The 21,041-nt window shown below is 44.5% G+C and overlaps 1 protein-coding gene across 1 annotated transcript in view; it reads left to right on the forward strand.

Moving 5' to 3' along the window:
• The first annotated feature begins 4,038 nt into the window (after positions 1–4,038).
• The window catches only part of LOC123994574 (cyclin-dependent kinase 17), a 41,210-nt gene continuing 24,207 nt past the window's right edge, over positions 4,039–21,041 (forward strand). The window contains exon 1 of the mRNA XM_046297327.1: positions 4,039–4,416. The gene's annotated coding sequence lies outside the window, so the exon portion shown is untranslated. The remainder of the gene's footprint in view (positions 4,417–21,041) is intronic.

Raw genomic sequence — 21,041 nt, forward strand, 5'->3', positions numbered from 1 at the left:
GGACGGATCTCTGCGTCCTTGCGTTGATTACCGTGGGTTGAATAACATCACAGTGAAGAATACCTATCCCTTACCGTTGATGTCCTCAGCCTTTGAAAGGTTACAGGGAGCATCCGTGTTCACTAATTTGGATTTACGTAATGCATATCATTTGGTTCGCATAAGGGGGGGGACGAATGGAAGACCACGTTTAACACCTCCAGAGGGCACTTCGAATATTTGGTCATGCCTTTTGGGCTATCCAACTCCCCAGCGGTTTTCCAGGCACTCGTCAATGACGTGCTGAGAGATATGATTGATCAGTTCATATATGTTTACCTGGATGACATACTGATTTTTTCTTCTTCTCTCCAGGAACACGTTCAGCACGTCAGACGAGTGCTTCAGAGGTTGTTGGAGAATGGACTTTTTGTCAAGGCGGAGAAATGCATTTTTCATGCACAATCCGTTCCATTCCTAGGTTACATCGTCTCGACTGAAGGTATTCACATGGATCCTGACAAGGTTAAGGCTGTGGTGGATTGGCCAAGCCCAGATTCCCGTAAGGCCCTACAGAGATTTCTGGGATTCGCCAATTTCTACCGGCGTTTCGTTCGCAACTTTAGTCAGATAGTCGCTCCACTTACCGCCTTAACCTCCCCCAGAGTGACGTTCAGGTGGTCCGATACAGCCGAGGCTGCATTCGCCAAACTCAAGAGCCGCTTTGTTTCGGCTCCCATCCTCATAGCTCCCGATCCCTCGCATCAGTTCGTGGTGGAGGTGGACGCTTCAGAGGTGGGGGTAGGTGCGGTACTTTCCCAACGTTCCTCTTCTGACCACAAGATGCACCCTTGCGCGTTCCTTTCCCATCGGTTATCACCTGCGGAACGCAACTACGACATTGGCAACAGAGAGTTGTTGGCAGTGAAGTTAGCACTTGAGGAGTGGCGCCATTGGTTAGAGGGGTCGGCGGTACCTTTTATAGTTTGGACCGATCACAAAAATTTGGAATATATCAGAACCGCCAAGCGACTCAACTCCAGGCAGGCGCGGTGGGCACTCTTTTTCGGACGTTTTGACTTCTCTCTCTCGTATCGCCCGGGTTCCAAGAATGTCAAACCCGATTCCCTTTCTCGCATTTTTGACCATTCCGAATGCCCATCCACTCCCGAGTGCATCCTACCCGGGACCCTAGTGGTCTCCACACTCACATGGGAGGTTGAATCGAGGGTCAAAACGGCCTTAGAAGGGGTAACGCCTCCGCCCGGTTGCCCGCCTAATCGGTTGTTTGTGCCGGAGGGGTGTCGGTCCGATGTTATTCGGTGGGGGCATTGCTCCAACGTAGAGTGTCATCCAGGAGTCAGCCGCACTAACTTTTTGGTTAAGCAACGCTTTTGGTGGCCACTGATGGCTCGTGATATTCACAGTTTCGTCTTGGCTTGCTCGGTTTGTGCCACTGGGAAGACTTCTAATCGACCCCCAGATGGGTTACTCCAACCGCTGTCGGTCCCTTCGAGACCCTGGTCCCACATCGCGCTAGATTTTGTTACCGGCCTTCCACCCTCCCAGGGCAAGACGGTTGTTTTGACCATGGTGGACCGGATCTCGAAGGCGGCTCATTTTATTCCCTTGCCTAAATTACCATCTGCCAAGGAGACAGAGGTAACTGTCGTGGATCACGTCTTTCGCTTACATGGCCTGCCGATGCACGTAGTTTCTGACAGGGGGCCCCAATTTGTGTCCAAGTTTTGGCAAGAGTTTTGTAGGTTACTGGGAGCGAGTGTCAGCCTGTCTTCAGGGTTTCATCCCCAGAGCAACGGTCAAACGGAGAGGGCCAACCAAGATTTGGAGAGAGTGTTGCGATGTTTGGTTTCTAAGAATCCCTCTTCCTGGAGTCAACAACTCTCTATGGTTGAGTACGCTCACAATTCGTTGCCAGTGGCAGCCATGGGTCTCTCTCCGTTTGAGTGTAGTTTAGGTTACCAGCCACCTATCTTTCCCAGTACGGAGTCCGAGGTCACTGTTCCCTCCGCTCACGCTTTCATCCAGAGGTGCCGTCACGCATGGAGCAGAGCCCGTGAGACTCTTCTCCGGGTGGGGGCGCGCACCAAGGCTAAGGCCGATCGCCACTGGTCGAAGCCTCCGGTATACGTCGTTGGCCAAAGAGTGTGGATTTCTACTAAGAACATTCCACTCCGATCCGTTTCGAACAAGCTTGCCCCCAAATTTATCGGCCCGTTCAGAGTCACCAGGATCATTAGTCCGGTGGCGGTCCGGCTCAAGCTTCCTCCGGCATATAGGAGAATTCATCCTACCTTTCATGTGTCTAAAATAAAACCTGTGTTTCAGGCACGCATTAACCCGCCGGTCCCGGTTCCCCCGCCGCCGGACTAATGATTGATGGGGAACCCACCTTTTCTGTCAATCGTATTTTGGACTCTAGAAGGAGGGGATGCGGATTCCAGTACCTGGTGGACTGGGAGGGTTACGGTCCGGAGGAGAGAAGTTGGGTACCTGCTAGGGACATTCTGGATCACTCCCTTATCGATGATTTCAATCGACAGGGAACGCCAAGAGGCTTTCCTAGGGGGGGGGGGGTATTGTCACGGTTCATGAATCCACTCTCTCTCTCTCTCTCTCTCTCTCTCTCTCTCTCTCTCTCTCTCTCTCTCTCTCTCTCTCTCTCTCTCTCTCTCTCTCTCTCGTGTTTGTGTGGGCGTGGTTCCCAATCTCGGCCTGATTGTTTGCGCCAGCTGGAACCACTTATCTTCCCTTTATATGTTCTGTAACCAGTGTTTCTTGTTGTCAGATCGTTGTTACTTCCCTGAGGTTGTGTTGTTACTTCCCTGAGGTTGTGTCGTGTGTCCGTGCTCATCTCTCGCCGCCCTTGTGTGGATTATCTGCTGTGCTCCTTCCTACCCATCCGGACACACTCCCCTGGATTTCTCAGCACGCTATCACCGGAAGATGCGCCCTAGTCCCTGGGTCGGATTCCGTCTGAGTACAGTCTGTCTGTCCTGTTGCTGCTGTAAATTGTATTCATTAAACCATCGTTGCTTGCATCTTGCATCCGCCTCTGTATTGTCACACAGATATAGCCTTATAACTGAATGAACTATTAGGGGACAGAGATCAACAGATATAGCTAATAACTGAATGAACTATTAGGGGACAGAGATCAACAGATATAGCCTTATAACTGAATAAACTATTAGGGGACAGAGATCAACAGATATAGCCTTATAACTGAATAAACTATTAGGGGACAGAGATCAACAGATATAGCCTTATAACTGAATAAACTATTAGGGGACAGAGATCAACAGATATAGCCTTATAACTGAATAAACTATTAGGGGACAGAGATCAACAGATATAGCCTTATAACTGAATAAACTATTAGGAGACAGAGATCAACAGATATAGCCTTATAACTGAATAAACTATTAGGGGACAGAGATCAACAGACACAGACTCAAAATGAGAATGAATTCCCTTAGTTTATTTTTTTTTAAGTATCAAAAGTAAAAGTATAAATAATTTCAAATGACGTATCTTAAGCAAACTAGATGGCACACTTTTCTTGTATTTTGAATTTATGGATAGCCAAGGGCACACCAACACTCAGACATAATGTACAAAGGAAGCATGTGTGTTTAGTGAGTCCGCCAGATGAGGCAATAAGGATGACCAGGGATGTTCTCTTGATATGTGCGTGAAAACAGACAATTTGACTGCCATGCTAAGCATTCAAAATATAACGAATAGATTTGGGTATCAGGGAAAATGTATGGAGTAAAAAGTGCATTATTTTCTTTAGGAATGTAGTGAAGTAAAAGTTGCCAAAAATATAAATAGTAAAGTAAAGCACAGATACCCTCAAAAAACGACTTAAGTAATACTTAAAAGTATTTTTAGTAAGTCATTTGCACCACTGATTAATAGGCCTAGTTATCAGGGAATGTAGGCTATGATTTATCTAGGTCGTAGGCCTTCTGCAGGAGGCGCTACAAAACTACTCATTGAATGAATGAAGGGCCATATTGGTGCTGCTGGGAGGCGGCCACCAATCGCATTCAGTTTCTTTCTCCCCTCTCTCTCCATGTCAGCAGCAGCATAGGCGGAGGCGTCAGAATGCGGGCAGCCAAAGCTCGCACCCCTACCGGTTCATCCACAGACACAATCCGTTCTCACTCCCCATAAACTCCCTGCTCGTCATAGAAGTGAGCTTTCGGAATCTGGTCTGTAATGTTTATCATTTGAATTTTGAAGACGGTGTTCATGTGAGAACATTCTGTACGGAATAATGTGAGCAAGAGAAAAGCAAGACGTAGACGAACTGTTTTTTACGGGTGGGTGGAAAAACAGGCATCCGGCCTCCGAGGAAGCGCCTATCGAGGTGTGGAAGTCAGATCGAAACAAAGTACATCGTTTCTGGTAAGTAGCCAAATGTTGTTGCTTCATGTAGGTTTACAAGCACACTATCCATCAGAATGGCTACAACAAAGTAGCTTTAAAAGGACTAGAAACAATGTTGCCAGTGGGCAATGTTGCGTCGCCACAAGGGTCTGGTTGCGTTGACCAACTATTTTGCTCGCTTGTCAAAATAGGACTAGCTACAGGACACCTACTAATATGAGTTGTTTTAACATAATTATATGTGTTGCTTATATACCTTCGTGAGTGGTTACAATGGGCAATACCATTGTTGAATATTTGCTTTCAGCCTATAGGCTACGCACCATTTGATATTCAACACCATGTTGTCAACACCTTTCAGGCTATAACCCAGGAAAAGCTGACACTTGTAACGTTACATACAGTAGGTTATATTGAAAGTGCTGAGTATAGTATAAATTGTGTAAGTAGTCAATGCCTCGACCCATGCCAGTTAGATGCATGTCATCACATTTTATACACAAAGAATACTTTCAGTGTTACACTGGCTTCGTTTGTTTTTTGCCAATTTTATGTTTTGCTGTAGCCTATCTGAACCGTTAAAATACAAATGTATTATAGGCCTTGCGGTCCATAACAGGTGTCGCACATTGTACGTTTGTCAAATGTGCATCTATAAAACTGATTGGCTACTGTGTACAATGTTAACAATGAATGTAAGGTTGTTAGGCCAATAAGCTACAATTCACAGCGTATAGATAGATGTCTGAACTAGGGTAACTGTAAGTGTGTAATAGTGATGATGGGGAATTGGTTCCTTAGACTACAGTAATACCTGGCACAGTATAATCTCAGTGTAGCACCCATTGGCTGTGACTGCCTCTCAGGGAAACTATCACGATGGAAATGGATCAGTTCAGAGTCAGATTTCTCTCTGAAACCATGCCAAATATTCTGTCCAAATGTCCCTCTTTCCTATCCTATCGGCAGACCCACACTTTGAGAGGTGTGTGTGTGATTATGATGACACTCGTCCTCCGGTGCTTGTCTCATTGGAGCAGTGTCGTTTGACCTCTGACCCCTGTGGTGTTTTTCCAGTGGTGGTGTAGCATACATGTCTGTCTGGAACATGCACCCTCCCCTCCATCTATCCCCCCCCCCCCAGTACTGCGTGTGTCCAGCGAGTGTTTCTTCATCCATCATAGGTGTGTCTATCTATGTGTGTCAAATCTTAGTAGTTGTCAGTTAGTTCTTGGCCAGAGGTATGTGTGTACATGCACTCAGGTTAGACCTAGCAGTTCCCTGCAGGTAGAATGACCCAGATCAGGGGTATGTAGGCAGGTTGTTCTAACTGTGTGAAACCAATCCCTCAGGACAGGCTAATTATACTGACCCAAACCCTCATTTTTCTGTCCCAACTCTCTCTCTAGAGTGCTACAGCGTAACCCTGCTGATAACAGCATGCCAAGATAGCCGTGATATTGATCAGTCTCAGTGCTGGGAGGTGAAGTGCATGGAAGGATAACAGAGACAGAATCAGATTATATTCAGACGTGATGGTGTACTGGTGCTCCATGACGTTCCTCTGTCATGACTCATAAAAGGGCTCACACTCATCCTCTCAGGTCTGATTAGATATGATCATGTCGAATATTCATGGCAGTTGCTAAGAATATCGTGCTGTACAGTCTTTTGCCAGCCCCCTCTCTCTTTCGCTCTGTTTAAAAAAAATGTCTCTTTTTGTCTCCCTTGTCTCTCTCTTGTTTCTCTCTCTGTGTGTGTGTCAACTCCACTCTCTCCTCCTTTGACACCAGACTCTAAGGCGGTACCATCCTCTCTCTCCCTCTGTCTTTGGGAAGGTTCCTCTGTGAGTCTTCTTTTCACGGGACCCTCTGCCTACTATACCCACAGTGTCTCCCTGTCTGTCCGACAAATGTTCAATCCATATGTCTGTCTGTCTGCCTTCACATGCAAAACAGCAGACCAAGTCTGAGGGAGAAGAGACGAGAGGAGATGGTCCAGCAGTGATGGAAAAAGTACTCAATTGTCATACTTGAGTAAAAGTAAAGATACCTTAATAGAAAATGACTCAAGTAAAACGGAGTCACCTAGTAAAATACTACTAGATTAAGTCTGAAACTATTTGGTTAAAAAAATATACATAAGTATTAAAAGTAAAAGTATGAATAATTTAAAGGAATTGGGCTCCCGAGTGGCGCAGCAGTCTAAGGTACTGCATCTCAGTGCAAGAGGTGGCACTACAGTCCCTGGTTTGAATCCAGGCTGAATCACAATTAACAGAGAAAGGCCCACAGTGGCAGTGCACACATTCGCACTGCAGATGTGCTAAAGTACGCAGTATGCTCATGAAGTTCCTGTCTGCTATGGGAGGGGGGGGGGGGGGGATCTCACTGACAGGCTTACAGAAGATCATCCTAGGTTAGAACACACTGTTGCCATTGACAACAGAACCAGGCCGCTTTCTCTATTTCTATCCATCCCAATTTATGAGGTATCGCTCACTCACTCACGCACTTATCATATCAGGCCTTAATCTTGTGTTACGTAACTGTGTCTTGAGAAAGCTCATTGATTAGGGACAAGAGTTACAGCACACACTGTGCCCCACAGCCAGAACTGTAGCTAGCACTGAAGACATAGCTAACACCGTACTGAGGCATGAACAAGTGCGTGTTTATATGTGTGTGTGTGTGGGCGAGAGAGCAAGATATACATATATTTTCCATGAATTTCTTCCTCTTTAGTCCTGGTGTGATGTTCATGTGTGTGTCTCTGTGCCTGTGAGGCGTGCACGTCCCTATTCCTACTAGTAGGATTATGTGTGGAGGAAGAGATGGATCGGGAAGGCAGGTCACCTCACACAGCCCTCTGCCTCTCCCCTCAGTCTGGTCAGCCAAGGGTTAAACTGTTTGCCTGGACGTGTGGAATGTGACATCAGATAATCATTAGGGGCAATCAGATGCTTTCCCTCAGTTCCTGATTCAAGAGAGGGAGGACAGAGAAGAGAGGGAGGAGGAGGAGTGGATGCTGATGAAGACCCCCTTTATCTGATGCCATGTGTCTTCGGGACATGGTGCTTTGTCATTGGGTGTATTTTGGGTCATGTAGCAATTATGTATTTTTTTTCAGGACAGTCTAATTGTAGGCTTGATAATGAGTGTAATTATTGCAGCCTGCGTGGGCCTCACTCCCACACAGACATATTAAAGAGTCTTAGAACTGAGGTAAAGGAATGTTCAGACAGCTATAGAACGAACCAGAGAACAGCATTCTGTAAGATGGAATACACAGAGGTGTTACTTCTATCATTGATATTTTCCCATTGTCATAGTCATGTGCAGTATAAACAATATACATGACTAAGTATTGACAATACACCATTAAAGTGTAAAGGAAATCATTTGATGGGGGGGGGCTTGCCTAAAACCTAATGACTTATTGGCTATCTCCACCTACGTTGTGTGTGTGTGTGTGTGTGTGTGTGTGTGTGTGTGTGTGTGTGTGTGTGTGTGTGTGTGTGTGTGTGTGTGTGTGTGTGTGTGTGTGTGTGTGTGTGTGTGTGTGTGTGTGTGTGTGTGTGTGAGAGAGACAACTGTTGACCAGCCCTTTTTCCCAGGCCTGCTTTAGAACATGGGTGACTGAATCAGCACAACTAGGGAGGGGAGGCGGAGGGCCAGACCACGTGCACACATGCAGATTATGGAAGTTATGTCAGCCATGGAAGGAATGTGGAAGAGGGGTGGGCTTGTGTGTTTTGTATGGTGGGGATCATCCCGTTGTGTCTCTAATAATAGTTTGAAAGTGAAACTGAGGAAGTTGTGGTGGAGACGGCTCAACTGTAAAATACATTCAGTGTAGTTGATTAGTGGTTTGATGTGCTGACTAGTCATGGTATTTTAGTACTGTGTCAGCGGTCTTCGCTGTTTGTGTCTGGTGTATTGCTCTGCCAACTAATAGACTGTACTTTCAAGGTGTGTTAGACACGCACACTTCCTTGGCTTGCTACGGCGACAGAGCCACAGCTTCCTTCCTGCTGTTCTATGGAGAGAGTTGAGGTCATACACAGAAATCAGCCATTTATATCAGCCTGCAATGTGTGTGTGTGTGTGTGTAGGCCAACAGTACAATACCAGTCTATTGTTATCTGGTTTGGATGTCATCTTATATGAATGGCTCTGGACAAGAGTTGATGTACATGGGTGTGTGTTCTGGTGGGAATGGGACGCCTTCTGAGGGATATACTTTCTGTCCCCTGAAAAGAGTTTGGAAGGAGGCGTGGTGGGGTTTGAGGGGTTTCTGTAGACGAGCCCAATGCCCCCCTTTCGTTGTCTGAAGAGGGGCATTGTGGGAACTGGAGCAGCCCTTTTGGAAGGAGCCCAGGGTCTGATTAACACCACCCCGGTACCATGCACAGACCGGCACTGTGTGTGCACTTACACATTCTGTCTTTGTCCCATCTTTTTCTTCTCTCTCTCTCTCCCCCTGAGGAAACTGTCCCATCATGCGTTGCCCTGTGGGGGTTGGGACGTTGGCTTGTAATCTGGAAATTAGAGGGTGGCATTGTCCGAGCAGCAGCAGACCGACAGATTATTCTCACACACACACACGAACAGTAGCACTCGTACACTAAGCACACCACATACTGTACATACACACTTCAGATACTGTACTCATTATGCACACTCATAGGTAACTTCCCTGAAATAGACACACGCACAACCGCACAGACTGACTGTGTCTAATACAGAGTAATGGTGTCCCGTTAGTCTTTCCTGTCTGCCATGCTGAAATAGTCATGGATCCGTAATCTTCAACCAGCCTACACTATACACAGAGTAACATGAGTTCAGCTACGATAACAGGACAAACCCTACCTTGTTATGTAACTTCACATAGTGGGGCCATGGCACACTGTTCTGACAGGCACGTAGTTTACATTCCTTCACAGTGCTGTACAGACCCTCATATCCCAACCCGCATAGCACACAGTGACAGCACAGGTACAGCAGAGTACGGAGTCTGTTGACTCTGGTTCACTAGTTCAGCTGACACTGTGGGGCTCTGGAGCTGTAGGAAGTCATGGGAACGTTGTTAGTTAGCAAACGGACAAGAGGCTGAAGAAATTGAATCTTGCTGAAGCTAAAGTTACATCACAAAAAGGGTTTGTTCTGTTCTAGCTGAACTCGTGTGTGTGTGTGTGTGTGTGTGTGTGTGTGTGTGTGTGTGTGTGTGTGTGTGTGTGTGTGTGTGTGTGTGTGTGTGTGTGTTGTATCTTGGTGCCAATTTGTCTCAGGACTCTTTTGAAGGGTCTTGGGTAGAGGTCGACCGATTATGATTTTTCAACGCGGATACAGATTATTGAAGGAACAGAAAAAGCCGATACTGATTAATCGTCTGATTTTAAAATAAATAAATAATAATAAAAATATAATTTTTTTGTAATAATGACAATTACAACAATACTGAATGAACACTTATTTTAACTTAATATAATACATCAATAAAATCAATTTAGCCTCAACTAAATAATGAAACATGTTCAATTTGGTTTAAATAATGCAAATACATAGTGTTGGAGAAGAAAGTAAAAGTGCAATATGTGCCATGTAAGAAAGCTAACGTTTCAGTTCCTTGCTCAGAACATGAGAACATATGAAAGCTGGTGGTTCCTTTTAACATGAGTCTTCAATATTCCCAGATAAGTTTTAGGTTGTAGTTATTATAGGAATTATAGGACTATTTCTCTCTATACCATTTGCATTTCATATACCTTTGACTATTGGATGTTCTTATAGGCACTTTAGTATTGCCAGTGTAACAGTATAGCTTCCGTCCCTCTCCTCGCCCCTACCTGGGCTCGAACCAGGAACACAACGACAACAGCCACCCTCGAAGTATCGTTACCCATCGCTCCAACAAAAGCCGCGGCCCTTGCAGAGCAAGGGGAACAACTACTCCAAGTCTCAGAGCGAGTGACGTCACCGATTGAAACATTATTAGCGCACACCCCGCTAACTAGCTAGCCATTTCACATCGGTTACACCAGCCTAATCTCGGGAGTTGATAGGCTTGAAGTCATAAACAGTTTAATGCTTGAAGCATTGCAAAGAGCTGCTGGCAAAACGCACGAAAGTGCTGTTTGAATGAATGCGTACGAGCCTGCTGCTGCCTACCATCACTCAGTCAGACTGCTCTATCAGATATCAAATCAGAGAGTTAATTATAACATAACACACAGAAATACGAGCCTTTGGTCATTAATATGGTCGAATCCGGAAACTATCATTTTGAAAACAAAACGTTTATTATTTCAGTGAAATATGGAACCGTTCCGTATTTTATCTAAAGGGTGGCATCCCTAAGTCTAAATATTGCTGTTACATTGTACAATCTTCAATGTTATGTCATAATTATGTACAATTCTGGCAAATAAATTACTGTCTTTGTTAGGAATAAATGGACTTCACGCAGTTCGCAACGAGCCAGGCGGCCCAAACTGCTGTATATACCCTGACTCTGTTGCACTGAACGCAATAGAAATGACACAATTTCCCTAATTGTAAGAAATTCATGTTAGCAGGCAATATTAACTAAATATGCAGGTTTAAAAATATATACTTGTGTATTGATTTTAAAGAAAGGCATTGATATTTATGGTTAGGTTTGTTGCAACAACAGTGCTAAATCATCACCCGTTTGGTGAAGTAGGCTGTGATTCAATGAGAAATTAACAGGCACCACATTGATTATATGCAACACAGGACACGCTAGATAAACTAGTAATATCATCAACCATGTGTAGTTAACTAGTGATTTATGTGAAGATTGATTGTTTTTTATAAGTTTAATGCTTACCAGCAACTTACCTTGGCTTCTTGCTACCCTTGCGTAACAGGTAGTCAGCCTGCCCCTTGGACTAGTAACCGGAATGTTGCATAAACGAATCCCCGAGCTGACAAGGTAAAAATCTGCCGTTCTGTCCCTGAACAAGGCAGTTAACCCACCATTCCTAGGCCGTCATTTAAAATAAGAGTTTGTTCATAACTGACTTGCCTAGTTAAATGAAGGTGTAAACTTTGTTTTGCCAAATCTGTGTCCAAAAATACAGATTGCCGATTGTTATGAAAACTTGAAATCGGCTCTAATTAATCGGCCATTCCGATTAATCGGTCTACCTCTAGTCTTGGGTGGCAGGCTATGTGTGTGTTGAAGATGACACTTGTGCGCAGATAAATGATTAACATTGTGAACGCTTGGTCGTCCTGACTGCAAGTGGGGTTAAAGTGGTATTGGGAGGAGGTAGTGAGCTAATGGGGAACATGGCTGAGAGGCAGGCCATACTCATGAATGACTTCCTATCCTAGTCTCATTTTCTAGCCATTCTGCCTTCACAGCCAAATCAGAGGACATGGTGATAATGGAGAGAAAATGAGACTAGCTGAAACTGTTGAGAGGCCTGAGCGGGAGGGTGGAATGTTTCTCTTTCTGACTTCCTAACCCTCACTCTCAGGTGACGAGGAATGTCACACCTGGAGTGACCGGGACAAAGACCGGAAGCACCACTGGCTGGCCCAGTGGGAACAGAACAGAGACCGTGGGACGCAACAACCACCTGTGCTGGCCTGGGTGTCTCCGGGACGACCTCTAGGTGAACCTGGTGGGCACACCTGTTCTCTAGGGCTTTGTGGTTTAGAGTTGGGGCCTGGGGCAGGTCGTGAGAAAGGGGAGGATCAATAGGGAAAGGGAGATCAGGGAAAGGATAACAGTGGGAAGAATACAGTGAAGTGATAAAGCATTAAAACACGCAAGGATGAAATAATTGATCTGCTCTTCATGTTGTTGGAAAACACTTCCAGATAAACTTAGGCATTTTACTGCTCATGTTCATATCCGTCTTGTGTGTGTTTGTGTGGGACATGTGTCCCTCCTATCTCTGTCCTGTGGAATGTGAACTATTCCAGCTGTTCCTTGCAAAGAGGAAGCCCGTGTTTTGGGACACACTCGCACGTTCCCTGTTGTGCTCCTCTGGCTGGCTGTCCTGAGTCGTCCGGAAGCAGCTCGTTAGACCTTGTTAGTGTGGTATGGCTTTAAAGGAGAAGAAGAAGTAAATAGCAAGATGTGTAACTGTAAGGCTGAGAGGGCTGGTGGGAGGAAGGTGCTACAGGAAGAGAGGATGGATGGGCTGACAGTTATTGACTTGGCTGTCAGACTACAGGGGGTTCAATAACTGCACCGGTGTGGCCTTCTGCTCCTCGCAGACACAGAGGGAGACAACGAAGCACAGAGTCTTTTATCTTCTCAAATGGTCGTCATGTGAGACTGAGACATTGCTAAAGCTGGTTAAAGGGTAGCGGTCTAAGCAACCCCAAAGGGTTGTAGGTAGCTGGCTGTGAGCATGTGTGTTTAGGGGTGAGGTCTGGGTCCTGTTGTCCCGTTCATCTCTCCATTTGACACAGGGATAATGTATAGCCTAGTCTGTGCTTATCCTCTTATCTCCCACACACACACAGTGCCTTTTCTCCCTTTCCAACCCCCCTTGCTGCACACAGATGACACTAGTGTCTGGGAACCAATTCAAACCGTGTGTCTGTGTGTCTGTGTGTCTGTGTGTCATGCCACTCACTATGGGGCTCTGATCACTTATTTTCCTGCTTTAATCTGTGGGTTGTTTGTATTTTTGATCGGACAGACTCACTTTTCTGATAGCTACTTTATTGAGGAAAACTCTATGACTGAGAGATGTTTTTCCCACCTAGCTGCTGTATCTTAAAAGATGAATGCACCAACTGTAAGTCACCCTGAATAAGAGCGTCTGTTAAATAACTAAAATGTCAATTGTGAAGAGAGAGAGCGGGAAGGAGCACGTGCCTGTGTGTGTTTATGCTTGTCTGTGTATAATGGCATGTCTGTCCTCTGTAGAATACACTGTATTCAGCTGTGAGTCTGCAATACCCAGTCCTAAAAATACCCCCCCTTACTGCCCCTCTCCTCCCTCCCCCTCTCTCCTTCACTATCCCTATCTCCCCACTTTTATCTCCTTTCTCTCCCTCTCTGCCCTCGATTCTGTTCCACGTCTCCCCTTCTCTACAGGATCTGATCGCTCCTCTTTCTCTCTGTCTCTGCCCTCCTTCTGTTCCACTTCTCTCCTTCTCTACAGGATCTGATCGCTCCTCTTTCTCTCTGTCTCTGCCCTCATTCTGTTCCACTTCTCTCCTTCTCTACAGGATCTGATCGTTCCTCTTTCTCGCTCTCTGCCCTCCTTCTGTTCCACTTCTCTACAGGATCTGATCGCTCCTCTTCTCCTCTTTCTGTCTCTGCCCTCCTTCTGTTCCACTTCTCTCCTTCTCTACAGGATCTGATCGTTCTTCTTTCTCTCTGTCTCTGCCCTCCTTCTGTTCCACTTCTCTACAGGATCTGATCGCTCCTCTTCTCCTCTTTCTCTGTCTCTGCCCTCCTTCTGTTCCACTTCTCTCCTTCTCTACAGGATCTGATCGTTCTTCTTTCTCTCTGTCTCTGCCCTCCTTCTGTTCCACTTCTCTACAGGATCTGATCGCTCCTCTTCTCCTCTTTCTCTGTCTCTGCCCTCCTTCTGTTCCACTTCTCTCCTTCTCTACAGGATCTGATCGCTCCTCTTCTCCTCTTTCTCTGTCTCTGCCCTCCTTCTGTTCCACTTCTCTCCTTCTCTACAGGATCTGATCGCTCCTCTTTCTCTCTGTCTCTGCCCTCCTTCTGTTCCACTTCTCTCCTTCTCTACAGGATCTGATCGTTCCTCTTTCTCTCTGTCTCTGCCCTCCTTCTGTTCCACTTCTCTCCTTCTCTACAGGATCTGATCGCTCCTCTTCTCTCTTGCTCTGTCTCACTCTCTTGGCATCCTCTCTCCACTCTCACACTGAAGGAGATTTTACAGCATTTGGGACATAGGTATTTCTGTCTCTGTTTGCGCAAGGGCCTCTAATGTACACACACACTCTTACTCACTCACTCAATCACTCACTCACACACATGTCCATTACCCGTTAGCTGTTATTTCAGCTCATCCCTCCAGGGTCAGTCACGCTGAAACTCCTTTTAGCTCCTTACAGTGAGAGGTGTGTGCGCGAGCTGGCGTGACAGGCTCAGTTCCAGTCAACCAGTGTGATGGATGTCGAGCAGCAGCGTTTTGTGCTAACACATCCCATTACATCACTGTGAACGGTTGCCCCCCTGGCACCACTGGTTTATGGTTATTGGCTGCAGCAGTCATTACCTCTCAGCCGGTTGGCTCGTGTGGGTTTTGGGAGGTCAGGCGTCCCCAGGTTGTCATAGTGATATGCCCGACCTCTCACCCCTGAGCTGCAGGTCAAAAGATCATAGGGGAGGCAGCGTTATTTCTCTAATGGCTGTGTTCCGTTATTTATGTTGCTATCTCATCTGTGTTTTTGGGGGAGGTTGTTTGGTAGGCTAGCTGAGATAAGGCTAAGTTTGATTAAGGGGATGGTTTGTGTGTGTAGGATAAGGTTTGGGTTCATGGTGTGAAGGGGGAGTGATGAGGGAGGGGATTTGATGAATGCCTCGGGCCTAACCGGGTTAGCGTTGATTGTATTTGATTTGGAACTGAGCTGCCTCCAGAGGGGTGTACTATAAAGCACTATCAAGGAGTTAGCCAGCGAAGTGACAAGTCAAGCACGTGTAATGAGTAGGATTCTGTGTTCACATGCAAAAGTGATTGCTTTTGATAGTGTTTTTATCTTGCTTAGAAAATTCTGACATATATTTGATGTAAAATACAGTTTAAGTTGGAAGCTTATATACATCTTAGCCAAATGCATTTAAACTCAGTTTTCACTATTTCTGACATTTAATCCTAGTAAAAATTCCCTGTCCTAGGTCAGTTCGGATCACCACTTTATTTTAAGAATGTGAAATGTCTGAATAATAGTAGAGAGAGTGATTTTATTTCAGCTTTTATTTATTTCATCACATTCCCAGTGGGTCAGAAGTTTACATGCACTTAATTAGTGTTTGGTAGCATTGCCTTAAACTATTTAAACTTGGGTCAAATGTTTCGGGTAGCCTTCCACAAGCTTCCCACAATAAGTTGGGTGAATTTTGTCCCATTCCTCCTGACAGAGCTGGTGTAACTGAGTCAGGTTTGTTGGCCTCCTTGCTCGCACACACATTTTCAGTTCTGCCCACAAATTTTCTATAGGATTGAGGTCAGGGCTTTGTGATGGCCACTCCAATACCATTTTGCCACAACTTTGGAAGTATGCTTGGAGTCATTGTCCATTTGGAAGACCCATTTGCGACCAAGCTTCAACTTCCTGACAGATGTCTTGAGATGTTCCTTCAATATATCCACATCATTTTGTTGACAGCATGACTGAGCAGCGCAGATTACTGATTGATTTGAAAAAGGCCCTCCTCCTACCTCACTTTTTCTCCCCGTTCACGTCACGGGCCATAGCCTGGTGCACCGTGGTTTAGCTTAATGGAACTCCCTCGGGGTCCAGTAAGGGGGTGTAATGCTGTATTTGGGTGAGTGCCCGGAAGTATCTTTTAGTCTGCATGTCTATAACCCCATTCATTTGACGACCGTGGTGGTTTTGGTTAGTAAGGCACACTTGCAAGATGAGGAACCCCTCTGGCACTGGTATGTGTGTGCGCGTACTGGTGTTTTTGTGTGGTGGCCTACAGGAGTCTGTGACTGTCTGTGATCTTTATATCATAGGGGTGATGTCAGCTAGCCCAGGGTTAAGCCTGTAACTGTAGCCTGTTACTCACCTCCATGTACACAGCGGACTGATAGAACAGGTAGGACTGGGGGATATGGCCTAAAAATCTAATCTCCAATTTTAATGTATTTCTTCATCTGAATAAACTTTGCTTCACAATTAAAGGTCAATACACCACATTTCAAACAGTCAGCAATAATGTAATGAATTCAGGGCTTGTAAAATTACTCCTAAATATAAGCCTTACACAACCAGAAGGAAGACCCACTAATTATGGCATTATTTTATCAAAATAGTTTAACCTGCTTTAAAAAATATATATTATTCCCTGATCGTGCTTTCAAGTCTGTCAATAAAAATGCCCTTTTTGTTAAAATTGTAACCAGAACCATGCTCAATGCAGATCCACCAATAATGACCAACTTCTGGTAGCAGACATTCTAGAATAAGAACACGGGTCTCAAACAATCTCTCAAGCACAAGCCCACTCGCTAATGAGCAGCCAGCTAATCTTTTATATTTCAAGTCTAGTCCAACTTGGCTCTATTTGCTTGCTAACAAGGTAGAACAGTTGAACTGCTCTGAATAGACTCGGAACGCTCATCAAAACAACAAAAAAATGCATTCTTGTGATACAGGCATTTGGAACATCACGCTAAAACCAAAATTGTTATTGATTTGATATATCCCCCAGCCCTATGGACAGGTACTAGGTGTTTACCTCAGGGGTGCTAGTTGAATAGCTTATCACGGTGTTAACCGTATTAGCCTCGGTTCTTTGGAAGGAAGGGTCGTTGACATGTATTTGATATTGTATCTAAAAGTATAATTGAGAATGAATTCATCAAAGTGGGCATATTTATTTCATTTTGGCCTTACCCAGTCCTCCTTTAAGACTAGGTGCTGCAAAGCAAAAGTTGATGTCATATGAAGCTTTACCACTTGCTCTGAAAAATGAATAGAGTTTCTATTTCACACACATGTACATTTCATTTATGAATATGGAAAATTAAACAGAAATATTGAAAATGATTATTTTAGTTTTTAGATTTTTTTCTTGTATATTGTTAAACATAATATACTCTACTGGCATATCAATGTTTCAGCGTTGGATCTCTGCTAGTTTTAAAGTTATAGCCTGTTTTTATAGAGAGATTGGCACAGTAGGCAATGTAACCAATCACAGCACTCCTTTTATTGGTGTCATGACACATCCTGCAAACCACCACCTGAGGGGGACCATTTTGAATCCATTTTCACATTCACTCTGTTGGTAATGCCGACAAATTGGATCATAACAAAAGTAGCAGGGATCCCACTCTGGAACTTTTGATTTGCCCGTAAAGTATATTACGTTCGTACTTTTCTATATTCATGTTTAGACTTTTTTTGTAAGCAAAATGAATGTTAAAACGTGTTTATTGAAATCAATATACTACTCATATTACAGAGCAAGCGGTAAAAGCTTCATATGACACCAATTGTTGCTTTGAAGTGCCTAACGATGAAACGGTGTGGAGTCTTAAAGGAGGCCAACTTTGATGAATTATTTCTCAGTTATGCTTTCAGATGCATATGTCAAGAAAACTTCCTCCAAAGAAACCCTTCTATGGATTACATTTCGGGAACATTTCAAAATCATGGTATTTTTTTTTGGGGGGGGGGTTCCTGGTTTCGTATTGAATTACATTTACAGCTCGGTCTCTGTTCTTTCTCTGTACTTTCCTCAGCTAACAGTACATGCCTGGAGTTACCCTGGTGATGTCATGCCTCTTACACAAACACAAAGACGCCATTCTGTTCTTCTCACTCGAAATATGCTCACTTTCTCTTTTCCTCCCTCTCTTTATCCTTTGCTCGCTCTCGCCTTCACACTCTCTCGCGTGCACATCGACACCCACATATTCACATACGTCTTTTCTCATTCCATTTATTATTATTATTTTTTTCCATTTTCAATTGGATATTAATTTGACCATATCATATTTCCTAGTTACTTGACAAAGAGTGGGAGTGAGACTGGAGGAGAAAGAGCAACCAGCCAGATAGAGTTCTGGGATAGTCTAGACCTCCTAATCTTTTGGAAGCAGAATATAGACTCTGGGGCCTTGGTCACCATGGTGACGAGAGGAGATCAGGGCCTAGAGAGAGACAGAAGGGAGAGGGACAAAAGTTGCTGTTCTCTTTTTCAATTTCAAGGCAGATTTCCCTAAATGGGGGTGGAACTACTGTATCTTACTTTAGGGACATGCCTTCAAGGGAGCTGTCTTAGTTGTCAAATTTGAAGGAATTGACTTTGATGTGAGTGTGTGTATTAGTCTTAATTAGGCCTTGTCGTCTGCCGTCTCTCCCCCGCCTGCCCTTTGAAGTCTCCTCCTCTTCGCTGAGCTCTAGCTTACCCATGAAGCACTGGGGGACCCCCAGAAGGACAGGCTAAGGGGAACGAGGGAAGATCTGAGGAAGTGCCTGGTTTGGGTTTGGTATGTGGGTCAGGATTTCACAGAAGAATGTATAGGCTGTGTGTGTGCCTGCTTGCGCATGTATGTTTTTTTTTAAGGGATGCTGATTACAAAGAGAGAGAGAGAGAGAGGGGGAGAGACGAGGGGGATACCGGGACAGAGCCCATCAGCCAGTGTGTTGGATTGTGTTTGATGGGGAATTCTCTGTGCTTTCTCTTTCACATCATTTAGATATGCCAGATGCTGTATCCCCCCCCGAGCCCTGTCAAATGAGCTCTCTTTGTTTTGGTGCTGGCCCAGAGATAATACCTGTCTCTGTTACATCCCTCTGTCTGTTACATCCCTCTGTACTCTATCTGAGAGAGTGCTTATCTCGCTGCACAGGGGCAGCAGGTAGCCTAGTGGTCAGAGTGTTGGGCCAATAGTTGAAAGGTTGCTAGATCAATAACTGAAAGGTTGCTAGATCGAATCTCTGAGCTGACAAGGAAAAAAATCTGTCGTTCTGCCCCTGAACAAGGCAGTTACCCCACTGTTCCGAGGCCATCATTGTAAATAAGAATTGGTTCTTAACTGACTTGCCTAGTGAAGTAAAGGTTAAATTAAAACAATGTATCATACTTTAATGAAAATTGCAATATCCATATCTCGAGGCTGATAAATTGTGTAAAACATCATAAATGTAACATGTAATAAGGATCCCCTGAAACTCTGACCTACACTTTGGTTCCTACCCTGTCACAACAACTTCTACAGGTTTTTTTCATTAGTTGTCATGCTAAACAACACCAACCATATAGTTGGAATACTCATTTTATTTATATGATTCCAACAGTTCACCCAATTGTTTTGATCTAAATCGCAAGTAAAATCACATTTGCAATATTTGTTTGTTTTTTAAAATCACAATTAGATTATTTGCCCATATCTTGCAGCCCTACCTGTACAGCAGGCTTCCCCAGCTGGTGGCCCGTGGGTGATTTTTATTTGTCTCCCCAAGTTTTCTGAGCAAAAATAAAAAGCTAGATATTTTATTTATTTATTGTTGGCTATAAAAGACTGTACAAAACCACCAGCAAATCAGGTCCAAGTGATTTTTAATTTTGGAAATCTGTTCTGAACTATTACCACGCTAAATATATATATATATATATATATTTATTTTGTACACACACTGAGTGAACAAAACACCTGCTCTTTCCATGACACCGACCAGGTGAACCCAGGTGAAAGCTATACGATCCCTTACTGATGTCACTTGTTAAATCCACTTCAGTCAGTGTCGATGAAGGGGAGGAGGCAGGTTAAAGAGGGATTCTTAAGCATTGAGACATGGTTTTGTATGTGTGCCATTCAGAGAGAGGAGAATGGCAAGACAAAAGATTTACAGTAAGTGCCTTTGAACAGGGTATGGTAGTAGGTGCCAGGCTTTCTGTCAAGAACTGCAACATGCAACTCAATATTAGGGAAGTGTTCTTAATGTTTTGTACACTCAGAGTGTATGTGATCTTATACAATGTGAGCAAGGTTTTAAATGATTTATGTTTTAGTCAATTTGAAGTCTACAAATTATTTGAAATTATGTTCCAGCCCCCTGACCATCTGCTCAAGAAAAAAATGTCCTGCGGCTGAATCTAGTTGATGATCCCTACTGTGTGTGTGTGTGCGTGTGTGCGCCCAACCAACGAACCACTAGAGAGATGGTGAGTTAGAGAATGAGCGAGAGGTTGAGTTTTCTCCCTGTGCTGCTGATACAGGATTCTGGACCCTGTCCAATGGGAACAGCTAATCTAGTAACTCTATATCTACACTGCAGGGTGGCAGAGAGGGATCTGCTCTAGTTAGCAGAGATGGGATCAGCAGTGTCTGTTTTTTTCTTGTTGGATAGAAGACTGCCCAACACACACACATTGGAGGACAGCTGTGGCTTCCTTGGCCCTCAGTTCTTCTCATATTTCCTTGCCAGCTCATTCAGCAGGTAAAGAATGTGCGTGTCACTCCCCACAGCAGCAGACACAACCATTGTCTCAGCAACCCAATCATCCACAGCCTGCCCACTTTCCTAGCCTGTCTGCCCAAGGACAGTGATGCTCTGAGGGGCAGACACAGGCATACTCAGTCCCAGCCACAGGACCAGGCCTGTGTCCTGCACTCTGCCCATTGGCAAAAGGAAGGAGTTGTTGGGATTATAACGAACATGTCAGTAACATTAGTATCATTGGCTTATTGACATTACCGCACTCACTATTGTGTGTGTTTATTTTATTTCACCTTTATTTAACCAGGTAGGCTAGTTGAGAACAAGTTCTCATTTGCAACTGCGACCTGGCCAAGATATAGCATAGCAATTGGACACATACAACAACACAGAGTTACACATGGAATAAACAAAACATAGTCAATAATACAGTAGAAAAAAACAAAAAGTCTATAAACAGTGAGTGCAAATGAGGTAAGATAAGGGATTTAAGGC

The sequence above is a fragment of the Oncorhynchus gorbuscha genome, linkage group LG14, assembly GCF_021184085.1.
Source record: "Oncorhynchus gorbuscha isolate QuinsamMale2020 ecotype Even-year linkage group LG14, OgorEven_v1.0, whole genome shotgun sequence".
NCBI lineage: Eukaryota > Metazoa > Chordata > Actinopteri > Salmoniformes > Salmonidae > Oncorhynchus > Oncorhynchus gorbuscha.